General features: G+C 43.7%; 2 protein-coding genes across 28 annotated transcripts in view; one reads left to right on the plus strand and one right to left on the minus strand.

Annotated features, from left to right (window-relative positions):
* Positions 1-16,072, plus strand: part of LOC125740819 (CMRF35-like molecule 1) — a 243,944-nt gene that overhangs the window by 81,930 nt on the left and 145,942 nt on the right. The gene's annotated exons all lie outside the window — the stretch shown is intronic.
* Positions 1-16,072, minus strand: part of LOC125740818 (CMRF35-like molecule 1) — a 133,458-nt gene that overhangs the window by 12,030 nt on the left and 105,356 nt on the right. The gene's annotated exons all lie outside the window — the stretch shown is intronic.

Genomic DNA, 16,072 nt, shown 5'->3' on the forward strand with positions numbered 1-16,072 from the left:
AAAAAAACGATAAAACAATGAGTCAGATTTCAATTCATGCTGGCAGGTATGGACTGAGTTAGAATGTCAGTGATGGAGGGATGATGGGGAAAAAAGCAGGAAAAAAATGAGTGTAGGTCCATTTCAGTCAGCCTGTTCTGAGGTGGCCTATGGAGTTTGTAGGCAAAGGGACAAAAAGTAAGTGAGTGGCAGGCCTTTGATTCCGAAATCCCAGGTTATACTATGGGCTCAAGAAAACGTAAGAAAACAAAACGACAGAATCTGGAGAACGAGTGCAAGTATCAATGTGGCATCAGGAGTCTGAGCCTGGGAGAGTGTTCTAGGGTCAGAGAGGAAAACCAAGACCTTAAATCACTGGTAATAAGGTAATAATGTATTTTATTTCAGGCGTCCATCTTCCACATGCTTATCCAGTATAGGGTCAGTACAGTATAGGGAGCGTGGAGCTGATCTGAGGCAGCACAGGGCACAAGGCAGGGGACCCAGGACAGGATGCCAGTCTGTCACAGGGTAAATACTCACACACATTCACTATGGGGACTTTTAGAGGCACCGATTCATCTGAACCACGTCTCTTTGGACTGTGGGAGGAAACCAGAGAACTGAGAGGAATCCAACGTGGATGCAGGGAGACCATGCAAACTGCCCACAGAGAGCTGAGTAGGATATGGAAACCACAAGCCTCAAGGTCAGATCTAGGCATAAGCAAACTAGGCAGCTACCCAGGACCCAATCGGTTACATGGGGCTTGGATCGGTGAAATCTACGAAGGGACGCCCCCCCTCTCTGATTGGTGAAATCTACGAAGGGACGCCCCCTCTCTCTGATAGGTGAAATCTACGAAGGGACGCCCCCCCTCTCTGATCGGTGAAATCGACCAAGTTAGATAAGAACTACCTGTGCTGTTGAAATGACCACAGCATGATCAGTCGTCGGCCTCACAGAAAACCAAAGGGTACAGCAGACATTTTATCTGCACTAACGGTCTTTATACTGTTTGATCAGTAAAAAAGAGACGTGACAGTATCATGCAGTATATTTGGATGTTATACTTATCAATAACCTGTTTCATGCTACTTTGGTCATGCCTTAAGTATTAGCATTCAGGAAAAATATTATAAATATGAACTAGAAGGGGAAGTTTGTGAAAAAACTTGATGTTGGATAGATAAAGCTAGTTATAGAAATTGAAAAGTGTGACAATGGCAGCAGTTTAAATTTTTTCACAAAAAGCAATCAGTGAAATTGCTTGCTAATTGGCTGCGGGAGGCTCCAACCACTTTTCCAAAACCGTATTGTCCAAGTGTGCAAAGTTTGGGGACCCTGCCATCAAAAGTGTAACAATGGCAGTAGTTTAAGTTTTCCAATTAATGTCAATGAGTGAATTTTGATTGGCTCTTTGAAGATACAACCACTTTTTTTAACCTTGGACTGCAGTCACCCATTGTCTAGCTCTGCAAAGTTATGGAACCCTGCCATGTAATGTGTGACAATGGCTGCAGTTTACGTTTTCCAGTTAATGTCAATGAGTGTATTTCGATTGTCTGTTCGAGGTTCAGCCCACATTTTAAAACCTTGTACCCTAGTCACCCATTGACCTAATGTACAATGTTTGGGAACCCTGCCATCAAAAGTCTGACAATAGCAGTAGTTTAAGTTTTCCAATTAATGTCAATGGGTGAATTCTGATTGGCTGTTTGAAGCTCCGCCCACGATATTTTTACCTTTGACCGCAGTCACCCATTGACCAACTCTGCAAAGTTTGGGGATGAAGTGTGACAGTGGCAGCAGTTCAAGTCTTGCTAGAATGGCAGAAGACTACAGGTTCGAATCCCTGACCGGCAAGGCACCAGTGAGGTACCCTGAGCAAGGCACCACCCCCAAGCACTGCTCCCCCGGTGCTGAATTAGCTGCCCTCTGCTATGTCACATTGTCACATATGGGTTGAATGCAGAGAACACATTTCGTTGTTCTGCACTGTGTGCTGTGGTGTGTCAACAATGAAAAATAATCCATCCATCCACACATTTTCCAAACTGCTTATCCTACTGGGTCGCGGGGGGTCCAGAGCCTATCCCGGAAGCAATGGGCACGAGGCAGGGAACAACCCAGGATGGGGGGCCAGCCCATCGCAGGGCACACTCACACCCATTCATTCTCACATGCATTCCTACGGGCAATTTAGCAACTCCAATTAGCCTCAGCATGTTTTTGGACTGTGGGGGGAAACCAGAGTACCCGGAGGAAACTGACAAATAATCACTAAATTCTAAATGATAAAAGATAATCTTTAATGTCATTGGCACTTGGAGAACAAAATTGAGAATGCAACTCGACTCAATGTGAGGCATAAAAAGTGTAATAAATATTAAAGATATACAAATTGTACTGAATATTGCACTGAATTGCAACTTGCACAGAAAACTGCATAATCTATACAGATTGCATTAAATATACAGATTTCACTGATGAAAAATAAGAAATTAACCATAATGTTTTGCATTTAAAGCCATGATTGCTTTGGGATAAAAATTGTTTTCCAGGCGATTTGTCGTAGTTTTCATCATTGATAGATTTTCTATATATCTGTTCTCTGATTGGAAGAAATTTGGTGCGGGAGATATGACTGGGGTGTAATTCAAGTGTCTTCTTAATTTGTTGGGTTTCATACTATCAGCTGCCAAAGTTTTCAAACATATAATATAGACAGGTCTCTCCTCATCTCCTACCACATTAACAGTGAAACCCAGAGCAAGATGTGTTTCATCTTATTTCCTTTTTGGCTTGTTTTTCTGCCAGGTTCCGGCACTTGCTTCATGTCTCTCAGAAGCACAACCAGTTCTTTTCCTGCCTGATAAATATCTTTACATTTTGACTCTTTAAGGCTCTGATGGCAGTGAATGCAAACGGTACCAATGTGAATTTTCTGTTCCACTGTGAAAATGACTCCGACGTTAAACATCAGTTCTGTACGACTTTCCCCCAGGTCTCTTGCGCCCCACCTGTTATGGGCGCGGCCCGCACTTTGAGAACCACTGGTATAAGTGAATGGGGAAAATGGGGTCTTTGGCTCGACCTCCTAAAATGATGGAGGGTGCAAGAGCTTATAATACCACACCCTCAATTAATTGGCTATGGGACGACGAAGTGTGGGAAGTTTGTACTCCTAAAACTGTAAGAGGAAGAGCGTTTAGAACATTGGGGCGGAGAAAAAACGAAGAACAATATCTTGCTTTTTCAAGCCAACATAATAAATGCATTTAACACAAAATAAGTATATCAAGTAATTGTGTTTTCATTCTAAAATTAGAAGAATCCAAATCATATTCGCAGTTTCCAAGACATTGTAACTCGAAGCAGCCATCTGCAAATCTTTTCACAATCGATATTTTGCAATTCCTTCTGATGCAGCAGCAGATCTCCATCATGATCTCCAAACTGTAGCTGACAGTGATTGGAGGAGCAGGAGAGAGATCTCTACTCAGTACCACTGTAATGAGTGACACTCACCTGTGCGCCCAGTAATGAGAAGAAACAGGAGCATCAGAGGATCCATACGTCTGTGTGTCACTGAGCCCAGATCTGTGGAGACTGACAATCACTTCCTCATCCTCTCTAACTTCACTGTCTCTGTCGTTTCTATTCTCACCCACAGCAGGCAGAGTGAAGGGGGAGTGGACACTTTAAACAGGAAGTGATAAAACCACAAGGCCGAATATTTAGCACTTCAGTCACTAATTCTGCTTCCCTGTGTGTTAGAGTTAAGGCGCATTTATATTTATGTACTGCTAGTAGCAAATAATTATTTGTTGGATCTCTCTGTAGCCTTCCAGATTCATCTCTCATCTGGTTTTAATAATAACAATTGACATGATCTTGGTGCCTATGAGTAAATTTTCTTTACACTTCCCCCAACTTGCTCTTTGTAGCTAAACAAAAGGCAGCCACCAATAGCAGCACCCAGGGAGTTGGGGGTTAGGGGTCTTGCTCAAGAGCCCATAGATGGCTGAGATTGGTATGGGTTCGAACCAGTAACCACAGAGGCTTAGCCCACTGAGCCACCCCCTGCCCCCATGTCATGTCTGTTAGTCATTAATATAATAATCTAGACCCTAATGCAGGAAGCACACAGTGCAAAGTGAGGTAAACAGCACATCAGTCCATTGCAGGGCACTGGAAGCTGGAGAAATGCCATGTGAACAGAGGAAGCCTGCAAACTGCACACAGACACAGTCATGGTCACATTCAAAGCCAGCAGTCAGCAGTGCTGGAATGGCAGGCGTGTGAGTCAGACATCTAATATCAGGATAAACTAAAGACACAGAGGGACTTTGGGGAACCACAGTAAGACCAACAGAAGACATGAGATTCTGACAGTAAGGCATCAAAATGCGTCACTGTTACCTGTTGATGTTTCATTGCAGTTAAATAAACTGCAATGCAGCCAAAGTGACTCAGCTTTTTTCTGCAGTTTCACAATTAAAGTGTGAAATAAAGAACTGAAAGGAAGAGACACTGTAGAAAACAGTGAGGGCCAGTACACTCTATCAGTGGCTATAATCTTTACTTTTAGAGAGTTAGTTTGTGCACTGGTGCATTTTCTGTTTATCTCCGGTCTGTTGAAAGGAAAACATTTTGATGCTGCTTTAGTTTTTGCTGTAACAGGGGCAAATATTTTAATTGCATTGGGAATCTAAGTATAACAGAAATATGGCTCCATAGTAGAATAACTGATAGTTGATCTAAACAAAGATTCGTTAGCATGATGCAGAAGTTATTCTCAGAAAAGCACTTATTCTGAAAAGCAGAAATGTCATCATACAGGATGTGAGGGTGAGACTCTGCAGAAACACTGTGTGCTGCATGAGAGGGTCTGACCTCAGGCCTTTGTTTCAGTCTTTATTATGTTTTATACAGTTTTAAAATGTCACTACAGTAGGTCCTTTTAATCTCTGTGGATCAGTAGGAAACAGGAGGCCCATTAGGTATGTGTTTCTGTAAGACAGGGGTGGGGGCGTCCCGGGGGCTCAAAGTCAGGTGCTGAGCACATTGATTCACTTCACCTGGGCCTTATCAGCAGCCCTGTCAGACTGAGTGCTGTTTGTGTTTCTCTCAGCCCCTGACACACACCAGGGGGTCTTACACCAAGAAGGATTTCTCAGTTAGCTGGGATAACTTAAGCCGTAACACAGGATTTTCCAATAGGAATGCTCCTTACCTAAACTTTTATTGGACAATCATGGTTTCTTGCCTCAAGAATATTCCTATGAAGAAAGACATAAGGACAATGTTAACCCACCCAGAATGGTGACATTAATATCTTGAAGAAGGGAGCAGGAGATCTACAGACAGATCAGTACAGTGTCTACAGCAGGGGTAGCCAATCTTATCCGCAAAGGGCCGGTGTGTATACAGGTTTTTGGGATGACCTTTGGGACAGCTGTTCAAATCCAGGTGTGAGGACTCTTCAGCCAATCAGTCCTCTAATTAGTGATCTAATTAGGGAGTTGTAGCAAAAACCCGCATACACACCAGCCCTTTGTGGATAAGATTGGCCACCCCTGGTCTACAGTAATGCAGACGCTGTAACATTCTTTCCTGGCAAAGAGGGAGCTGAGCGGGAAGGCAAAGCTTTAGATTTACAGGCTTATCTACGTTCCTACCCTCATCTATGGTCATGAGCCTTGGGTAGTGACCGAAAGAATGAATTGTGGATACAAGTGGCAGAAATGAGTTTCTTCCTCAGAGTGTCTGGGCTCTGCCTTAGAGATGGGGTGAGGAGCACAGACATTCAGGAGGGGCTGAAAGTAGAGCCACTGATCCTCTGCATTGAAAGGAGTCAGTTGAGGTGGTTCGGGCACCTATCTCAGATAACTAGAGACGACTCCCTGGGGAGGTGTTTCAGGCATGTCCAACTAGGAGGAGACCCCGGGACAGACCCAGGAAATGTTGGAAAAATTATATCTCTCCACTGGCCTGAGAACGCCTTGGTATCCCCCAGTGGAGCTGCAGGAGGTATGTGGTGAGAGGGAGGTCTGGGCATCCCTGCTTAGACTGCTGCTCCCATGACCTGACCCCAGTTAAGTGGCAGAAAATGGATGGATGAATGGATGGACCGACTTCTAGCTTTAGTTTACCTCAGCTAACTGAGAAATCCTGCTTTGTGCATCACCCCCAGCATTTCTTAATCAGCCATACAACTTAAGCCAAATGTAAGGATTGTCCAATAGGAATGTCAGTTACCTCCCTTCCTACTGGACAGTTTTCATATTTACCTTAAACTATCTAACTGGGAAATTCTGCTTTTCCGAATACACACTGTGCAATAGCTTCAATAAAGTACAAGCAAGCCCCCCATCAGCAGGGAGCTGAGCAGTGCTGTAGGATTTATTGTATTTATTGTGTTTACAGTTTTATATCATGTATAGTATTACTGTTTTAGTACTGTATTATAACGTTTATATTTACAGTAAGTCGTAATTTACAGTTTTACAGCATGTATAGTATTACTGTATTGTGGTGAATGTCTCTGATGGTATTTAATGCCCTGGACCTACATCGCTGGAGGTAGATATCCTGCAGGTAGGGCAGTTCTGTCCTGGCGATTCTCCCTGTGCTCCCTATCAACCTCGGTATGGCTCTGCGGTCCTCAGGGCTGCAGATGTCACACCAGGCAGCCATGCTGCCGGAAACCACAGATCCCACAGTAATGCTGCAGGAGGCTTTTTGCAGTGCAGATCAGATTCCGAATTTCCTCAGCCTCCTCAGGTGATACAGTCGCCGCCCAGCTTTCTGCACCAGGGTGGCTGTGTGGGTCTCCGAAGTACCGGTAGCCGGTGTGCACTTCCTCCGCCCTAAAGGCCACTACAGAAACTCTTACAGATGAAATACACTAAAGGCTGATAAAAAGCGACTCCAGCCAGCTGCAAGCTAATCAGTCTCGCTTTAGTTATAGGTACCGATATGGAGGTACTAAGATATGGGGATATATCTGTAGACTTTGTCAGTCCAGCAGACACTTCCGTCCCCCGGAGCTGATCGCCAGGATATCGCGACCTGTTAGAGAAGCTACATGCTAAGCCAGCGCTAACCCCCATCGGCCGTCTCTAGCACATTCCCGCTAACGTACGGGTCTGGCGAACAAAATGGATGAGCTCCGACTCCGGATTACATCGCATAGCAGGTTTACGGAAGGCGATGCCATGATTTTCACAGAAATACAGCCAAACGGCACCGTACCCGACAGCATCATTGATTTGCAAGGACTCGGCGTCCTCAGCGCAGACAGACCGACCTGAGATGGCGGTAAAAGCAGAGGCATAGAAGACACTGCACTAAACACTTCCATGCAATAAACGCCAATCTAACCATCCGCACTCCGTAATAAACAGACACGAAGATACGCGATTGTTGCACGTTTATTCGTATTTGTCCATTGTAGTTTGTGACGGGGCTCGAACAGCGCGCCGGCCTGTTTCCCGTCTTTCTTCCGGGTTCGCCGGAGCTGCCCCCGGGATTCGGGGGCTCAACAGGACCAAACCGCGCATACGGTTTGGTGAATGTTTTATAAACGCGGTTCTGTTCTAGCTTGCTTCAGCACAGACGGGGTTTGGTAGTAATGGTTTACTCCCCAGGGGGTTGGGTTGAGCCTTATCTGATAATATGCACACAGTGATGTTTTAAAATACAGGTAATAATGTTTGTTATCGGGAGCAGAGGTGTGTGTGTTGAGGGGGAGGGTTTACATTATACCAATCTATTGTGTACAGAAAAGTATTCAGCATGTTTATAAGTCTGGTTACTGCTGTGGGCCACAGACGGGGCTCTGAGTAGCAGAGGAGCGTCATGTGGATCAGCTAGGAGATCTCACCTCTGAGCCTGCGAGAATGCAGTGCTGCACTGTACTGCACTGCACAGTTGGCCACATTGTTGTTAATGTTTGTGCCCTTACTTGAATTGCGTTCTCCAATGAGTATGTTTCATTTTTTTCCACTATGGAGCCTGATTTTGTGGATTTTCTGCATTTTTGTTGCGCTTTCAGCTCTGTTTTCCATACCAAAAGAAAATATCACACAGAGGATCAATTAAAAATAAAAAATGATGGTTTTCTTTAATTCTTTGTTTTCTCCTCCTTGCCACCACACTCAGTATCAACGCCAATGTAGGACACAATTGTCTTATCCCGCCAACTCAAACAGGAACGTCAATTAACTCAGGATCGTACTGCAGGTAATAGACTTGCACACTAACATCGTGATCACAAAACCAAATATATATATATATATATATGTATATATATGTATCTATGTATGTATATATATATATATATATATATATGTGTGTGCATGTCATTTTTAGTACCCTACATCGTACAGTTCAACAAATAATACAAACAGACAATGTAAAAACATTGTGACTGATGAGGACATATAACTTAACATAAAATAAATACCGGTATAATGAAGTGCTTTTGCAGCCTTGCCATATTTTTCCAAATTTTTTATGAACATGACGAGCACCTGTGTGACACGAAGAATGTATTTCTCTATCCATAAAACGTCCTGTGTGGACTCAGATATTACTGGGAGACACTGTTCTGTTGATATGAAATATCTGACGATCAAGTGTAAGAATTTTTACCTGCTAACAGAGTTTACAGCTTGTGCTTGCTGTGTACATACCTCATGCTAATGCTAGGCTCGCCATGAAAGAACTTCATATGGCCATTAGCAGACAGAAAAAAGGAGCCTTTATCACAGCGGGGGACTTTATTCGATCCGACCTTAGAACTGAACCAGAACGTCTCCATCAGAGGAGAGAATACCTTGCATCATGTCTATGCTAATACTGCAGGCACTTAGCAAGCCATTACCCTCCCCGGCATGGGACAGACTCTGGCTGTTTTACTGCCCAAGTATCCAACCATCATCAAAGTGAGAAACCAGCAGTGAGGATCGCGACAGTCTGGCCAGCAGCTGCTGATTCCATTCTGCAGCACCAGCCTGACCACACAGATTGGACTCTATGTCAGTCCCATACCGACACTGATCTAAACACATCCTCTGTACTAGATTATATTAACAGCTGTGTTCATACTGTCACCACCTGCAAAATAAGAATATTTCCAAATCAGAAGCCCTGGATGACCATTAAACTGAAAGCCAAAGATGCTGCTTTCAGATCCGACCTACAGCACATCCAAGGCTGACCTGGAGAGGGGCATCGAACCAGCAAAGCACAGCTATAAAGGGATTAAAACTTCACCGACACTCTGAGCTGTGATGCATGTGGCCGGGTGTTCAAGCCATAGCGGGATACAGACCCACAAATCCAGCTCCCTCCAGCAGCAACGACAACCAGCTTCACCACTTCTGTGTTCTAAGCTTATGGACAATAAAGAACCTGCCACCAAAGCCCTCAGCCCCAGGGAGACTGTGGAGCTCACTGTGGACTTCAGGAGCCCCATTCACATCAAAGGGCCCGAGGTGGAGCGTGGGTTGGATGGGTTACCAACTCGTTGCATGGCACACAAACACACACACAGACACACACACACACCATTCACTGACACATGCACACTTACGAGCAATTTGGTAACTCCAGTTAGTCTCAGCATATTTTTGGACTGTGGGGGGAAATTAATACATTTAATTTTTTTCATGGTTTCACTGTGAGACTTGACTGTATTTCCTTCCCCAGTGATCAGTTTAATCTAACAGGTTAATGTGAAGATAGAGCTGGAAATTAGTTTAGTCATGACTTCAGAAGTCACCCTCAAGGGATTCTGTACAATCAGAGATGGAGCTGCTGGTTGGGCTGGTCATTGCCTGCTTTTTCTGACTGATGTAGGTCTGAATGTAAAGTTTCAAACTGCTTAATATGTATTAATCTGTTTTTAATGTTCACACAAAAAGAGCTTTAAATGTGTTTCCACCTTATATCTCCCACAATGTGCTTCTGCATTTGATTCCTCCTTGATTGGGTGGTAAAGAGATATAATCCGAGAGTAAGACAGACAGAAACTTTTGGGGAGCATTAATGTCCAAAATGTCCAAAGCGTTTTGGTTGTGAAGTTCACTTAAATTACCTGTTACCCACTGTCCATCCTTTCAACCCCCTCTGTAGACTCGACTGAGCATAACTGTCAACAGAATTGCTGGGTTACAGTTAAATCAGGTAAAGGAATTTATTGTGATATTTTCCAGTCCAGGTTTTCAGCATCATGGACAGAAACCTAATGCTGCTTAGTGGGTTTTATCCCAGAATCCAAGTGCAGGGATATTTTCCTTTGAAATTGAGCAGAAGGTATGTGATGTCTTTCTATTTACTTTTGATATGTCCTCTTTCCGGGGCGGCATGGTGGTGCAGTGGTTAGCACTGTTGCCTCACACCTCTGGGACTCGGGTTCGAGTCTCCACCTGGGTCACATGTGTGCGGAGTTTGCATGTTCTCCCCATGCCGTCGTGGGGTTTCCTCCGGGTACTCCGGTTTCCCCCCACAGTCCAAAAACATGCTGAGGCTAATTGGAGTCGCTAAAAATTGCCCATAGGTGTGCATGTGTGAGTGAATGGTGTGTGAGTGTGCCCTGCGATGGGCTGGCCCCCCATCCTGGGTTGTTCCCTGCCTCGTGCCCATTGCTTCCGGGATAGGCTCCGGACCCCCCGCGACCCAATAGGATAAGCGGTTTGAAAAATGGATGGATGGATGGATGTCCTCTTTCCCCTTTATGTCTTATGTTAGGGCTGCGGTCAGCTGAGACAACCTGCTGTGTTTTTATTGCTGACTGAAAAGTGGGCAGTCTTGATTTTGTGTGTTACATCACACTCTGAGAGGGTCACTGATGGGTGGGCTCTGAGGGGGAGGCATGACCTGAAAACCGCAAACCAAATGTCTTGAAATATTCTTGAGTTTTAATAATTACTAACACCGGAAAAATATAAAATACCAAACCATCAATTTATCAATCATTTATTAAATCAAATCAATGACCAATATTCATGAAATATCCATTTAAGACTTGATAAGCAAAATGTAATAAGAATTTTTTCTTCCATTGATCAATATTAAACTTTGAGCAGCAGGTGGCAGCAAAGCACGTGTGATGAAGAGGCCATCAGCAGTACAAAGCACTGGCTGTACAGGTTCCCAGCAGACAATCCAAACCTCCTTCATTAACTGACTCTCATGCTATGACTGTACAGACTGAGCAGGTCCACGTGAGAGAGGCCTCACTGCAGTTAGCATAACCATTTATTTTACAGCTCGTCTGAGCCATTCTGCTCCACAAAGGTCACCCCCCCTACCCAGCTTCCTCTGATACAGGGAGGTTGATCACAAAAAATAACTACAGCATAATCTGAAATATTAAAATACATTTCACAGCATAAGCCTTCAGATACAACCTTGAGGTTCATTTGATTAATGCTGGTAATTTTACCAGGATTAACAAGCTTGTATATTTAATCACAATTCCCTAAGACCCATGGGTTGTATTGGCCCCTCCCTCTGCTTCTGGACAGGAGGTCCAGTGCAGCTGAATGGTGATGATGGTGCAAATCAGGTAAAACACACCAGTCCCAGCTTTCAGTACAGCATCCAGAACCTGCTCCCACCTGTCAGACATAAAATACATCAGTGTGTCTGTCAGTTACACGTATAACATTTAAACCTGAAGAACAAAACAGTGAATCTACTCTCACTGAATTAAAACCACGTTGATGATCAACAGCAGCACCGATAAGCCCAGTCCTACATACAGAGCCAGCTGGACCAAAGAGCTGAATAAGAGGGTGGATGTGAACAGTAAAGTCTTACATGCTTTATAGCAACTAGGTACAGCCACATCTGTACTATTACACAGGATACATGTGAGGAACAGGAGACATTTCAAAGAACTTGAAAATAACTACAGAATGTTAACTGCTTATAATGATTATTATATAATCTACAAGTTCCAAACAGGCCTACTGCCAATCCTCAGCACCACAGGGCACAAAGCAGGGGCCCACCCTGGATGGGGTGTCGTGTCACATATTTTAAGTGAAATAAAATCAAAAATATGATCATTCTCAACCACAAAAGGGAAGTTTTCCATTCCTGTGTGATCAGGTAAATGCTGCTAGCTGGACCCCCACACTACTGTAAATGCTGCTGAATGCTTACCTCAGTTTTTCATTATTCCCTCCATCTTCTCCATGTGCCAAAATAAGTACTGTAGTGGAACCATGAGAAAAGACAGATAATTTAAAAAATGATAAAAGCATGTTCTATTAGTCATAAAGATCTTTCAGTCCATTAATACAGGCACATAAAACTACAGCCATCCCCCCATCTATCTTCTAACCCCTCCTCCTGGTCAGGGATGTGGGGCCTGGAGCCGATCCCAGGCAGGACAGGGCACAGGGATGGAGTACATCCTGGACGGGATGCCAGTCAGTCTCAGGGCACATAGACACACACTCTCTATTAGAGACACCACTTAGCCTGACTGCATGTCTTTGGACTGTGGGAGGAAACCCACACAGCCTGAGAAAAACATGCAAACTCCACACACACAGCAGAAGTGAATATTAACATCGAGGTGTGAAGCAACAGCGCCACCTACTGGGCCACTGTGCCATCCATCAATCCATTTTCTGAGGCTGCTTGTCCTATTCCGGGTCACAGGGGGTCTGGAGCCTATCCCAGAGGCTATGGGCACCAGACAGGAAACAACCCAGGACAAGGGGGGGGGGGGGGGGCAACCCATCACAGGGCACTGTCACACACCATTCACTCATGCATGCAGACCTATGGGCAATTTAGCAACTCCAATTACACTTAGCATGACTTTGGGGGGAAACTGGAGAACCCAGAGGAAACCCCACAATGACATAGAGAGATCATGGAAACACCACACACATGTAACCCAGGCAGAGAATCGAACCCAGGTCCCATAGGTGTGAGGCAGCAGTGCTAACCACTGCACCACCATGCCGCTGCTGTGGACAATAAAGTAACTCCAATTTGCCTCGGCATGTTTTTGGTCTTTGGGGGGAAACCGGAGAACCCAGAGGAAACCCCACAATGACATAAAGAGATCATGGAAACTCCACACACAGGTAACCCAGGCGGAGACTCAAACTCTGCTTCCAGAGGTGAGGAGCAACAGTGCTAACCACCATGCCACCCCAGTAAAAACTATGACCCAAATAAATATACCGATTTAACAACAGCTGAAAACAGGGGAATTTAACTTATTTCTCAGTGGTTAAATGAGATGTTTCAAAAGGCAGCTAATAACATTTAAATTCACACTCTTTAGGTTTGCACTAACTTCAGATGAGGGTGTTTTATTCACCCTAGTGCTTGATGGCAATACCATGGTAAACACAGCCACCCACCCCCCCTCCGCTCCCCATACACACACAAACACATATGTTATCCCCACAAGAAACAGCTGAGCCTCTTCCTTTAGTGAAACTGTTGGCTTTATTCAGTATTTATCTACTTATATTGAAACATAAATAATTTACAGGCAGATTTTAAGTAATAACTTACATTCAGTGCTGGTTGTGCCTGTGCCTGTCTGATTGATAGTAATATGAACTGGGATCTGCAGGTTTCCAGCAGCACACCAGTACCAGCCTGTGTCCTTCCTCTCCAGTCCCCTCATTGTCACACTGAAGACTTCATTTACTCTGTCATCCCTGATCAGGACAGGCCTCCCATCCAAACTCCCAGATCTCTCTAATGCACAGGAGCCCCCAATCTTACACCACAGCTTCTTATTTACACTGTATCCATAGCGACATTGAACACTGACAGTGTCTCCTTCCACACCCGTCACCTCCTGTTTGTCCACTGACAGCTCTGGGGAACCTGAACACACAGATTAGGAACAAACACTGTGATATTAACAAAACAATAAAATATTTATAACTGTAAGTCCTGACAGCATGTGTATATTAATGTTTGTCCACTAAATGGACATTTCTTAACATATTATTTATCCTATGAATGAGTCTATTTAAAATGACACTCTTTTCATTTATCATATTACATGAAATAAAAATGTAGAGCCCATTCTACTTAGGTAAAGCTACGGAATATCAAAATATTTTTTTCCTTCAGCATTTGTGTTAATGTTCTTCCATTGTAAATGAATGACATTTTACATCCTGTGCATGTCATTGGCTACAGTCTGAAGTACAAACATCTTACCTTCAGTGACTGACAGGAAAACCTCATCTCGAGGATCTGAGGCTTCACTGATCTCCACACGACACCAGTAATAACCAGAGTCCCCAGCAGTCAGATTGTTGATGGTCACAGTGAAGACTCGCTGGTCAGGATCATCTCTGACTGACACTTTACCCTCCTGTGAAGAGTCAGTGTGTACTATGGGAGTACATGACCTCACATTATACCCTCTGCACCAGTATTTCACACGTGTTTTATATCTGTCCTCATAGAAACATGGGATGGCGACAGATCCTCCACTCAGTACAGACACCCTGCTCACTGTAGACACACCTGCAGGGACAGTATGAAAATTACCAAGCTGATTAACTCTCTTATACCATTTATACACATATTAATAAACATTCAGTACCAGTCCTTTTAAAGCAAAGTGCTTTGGTTAAATGTTATATTTAATGTCACAGTATTTGTAAAACTCAAACAGTGTAGAAATGATTAACCTATCACTGAGTTTCATAATTAGCATACAAATGTTTGCTGATGCAGACTTATTAATTAATATATGAAATATAAACTTCAGTAAATATGAGCCAAACTGGTGCTGTACACCTTCACACTTTCCATAAAATGTATACTTGAAACTAACTAAAAACCAAACAAAATCACATTTCTTACTTGTTTAACCCCCTGAAGTCGCCCATTTAAACTCACACTGTTTCTTCTCCCAGGACTCATTTATCATCCAGAACTAAACATACATTTGGATCCTCATTTACATAAATAAAATGTAAGATTTACCATTCAATTCTCACCGTTAACTATGTGTAAAGAAAACACTGGCATATTCACCCCCTTTTAAAAAACATTAAAAAATATTTTAAATAAAATATGTTATTGTCATTGCAGCTCATACAATGAATAAGTGTATTTATTTGTATTAGACATATATGCCTGAAAATAGTGATAATATATTTGTACAGATATCTTACCTTCAGTGACTGACAGGTAAACCTGATCTCCAACATCTACATCTACAAAGATCTCCACACCACAGTAGTAATAACCAGAGTCACCAGCAGTCAGATTGTTGATGGTCACACTGAAGACTCGCTGGTCAGGATCATCTCTGACTGACACTTTACCCTCCTGTGGAGAGTCAGTGTGTGCTATGGGAGTACATGACCTCACATAATGCCCTCTGCACCAGTATTTCACATGTGTTTCATATCTGTCCTCATAAACACATGGGATGGTGACAGATCCTCCACTCAGTACTGACAACTAGGTCATTGTGGACACACTGTCAGCACCTGCAGGGAAAACAATTGACTGAATTCCCATTTTTCAAAGGAACTGGACTTTGGGGGTCAAACATGCACGGTACCGATCGCCTGCTGTGAGTAGTACACCCTGACACTCACTTCCTCATCCTCTGTACCTTCACTGTCTCTGTCGTTTATATTCTCAACACAGCTGGCAGAGTGAAGGGGGAGTGGACACTTTACACAGGAAGTGACAAAATCACACGGCTGAATGTTTAGCATTTCAGCAAGTCGGTCCTTTATTGTCGCTTTTTTAAGCATAACTATTCATCATTAGTATATTTCATCATCAGCATAATTATATACATCCTAATGCAGGAAGCACACAGTGAGGTAAACCTTCAACTGCTCGTCAGTCCATTGCAGGGCACTGGAAGCTGGAGAAATGCCATGTGAACAGAGGAAGCCTGCAAACTGCACACAGACACAGTCATGGTCACATTCAAAGCCAGCAGTCAGCAGTGCTGGGATGGCAGGTGTGTGAGTCAGACATCTAATATCAGGATAAACTAAAGACACAGAGGGACCTTGGGGAACCACAGCAAGACCAACAGAAGACTTGGGCTTTT

This window comes from Brienomyrus brachyistius, chromosome 4 (genome assembly GCF_023856365.1).
Source record: "Brienomyrus brachyistius isolate T26 chromosome 4, BBRACH_0.4, whole genome shotgun sequence".
Taxonomy (NCBI): Eukaryota; Metazoa; Chordata; class Actinopteri; order Osteoglossiformes; family Mormyridae; genus Brienomyrus; species Brienomyrus brachyistius.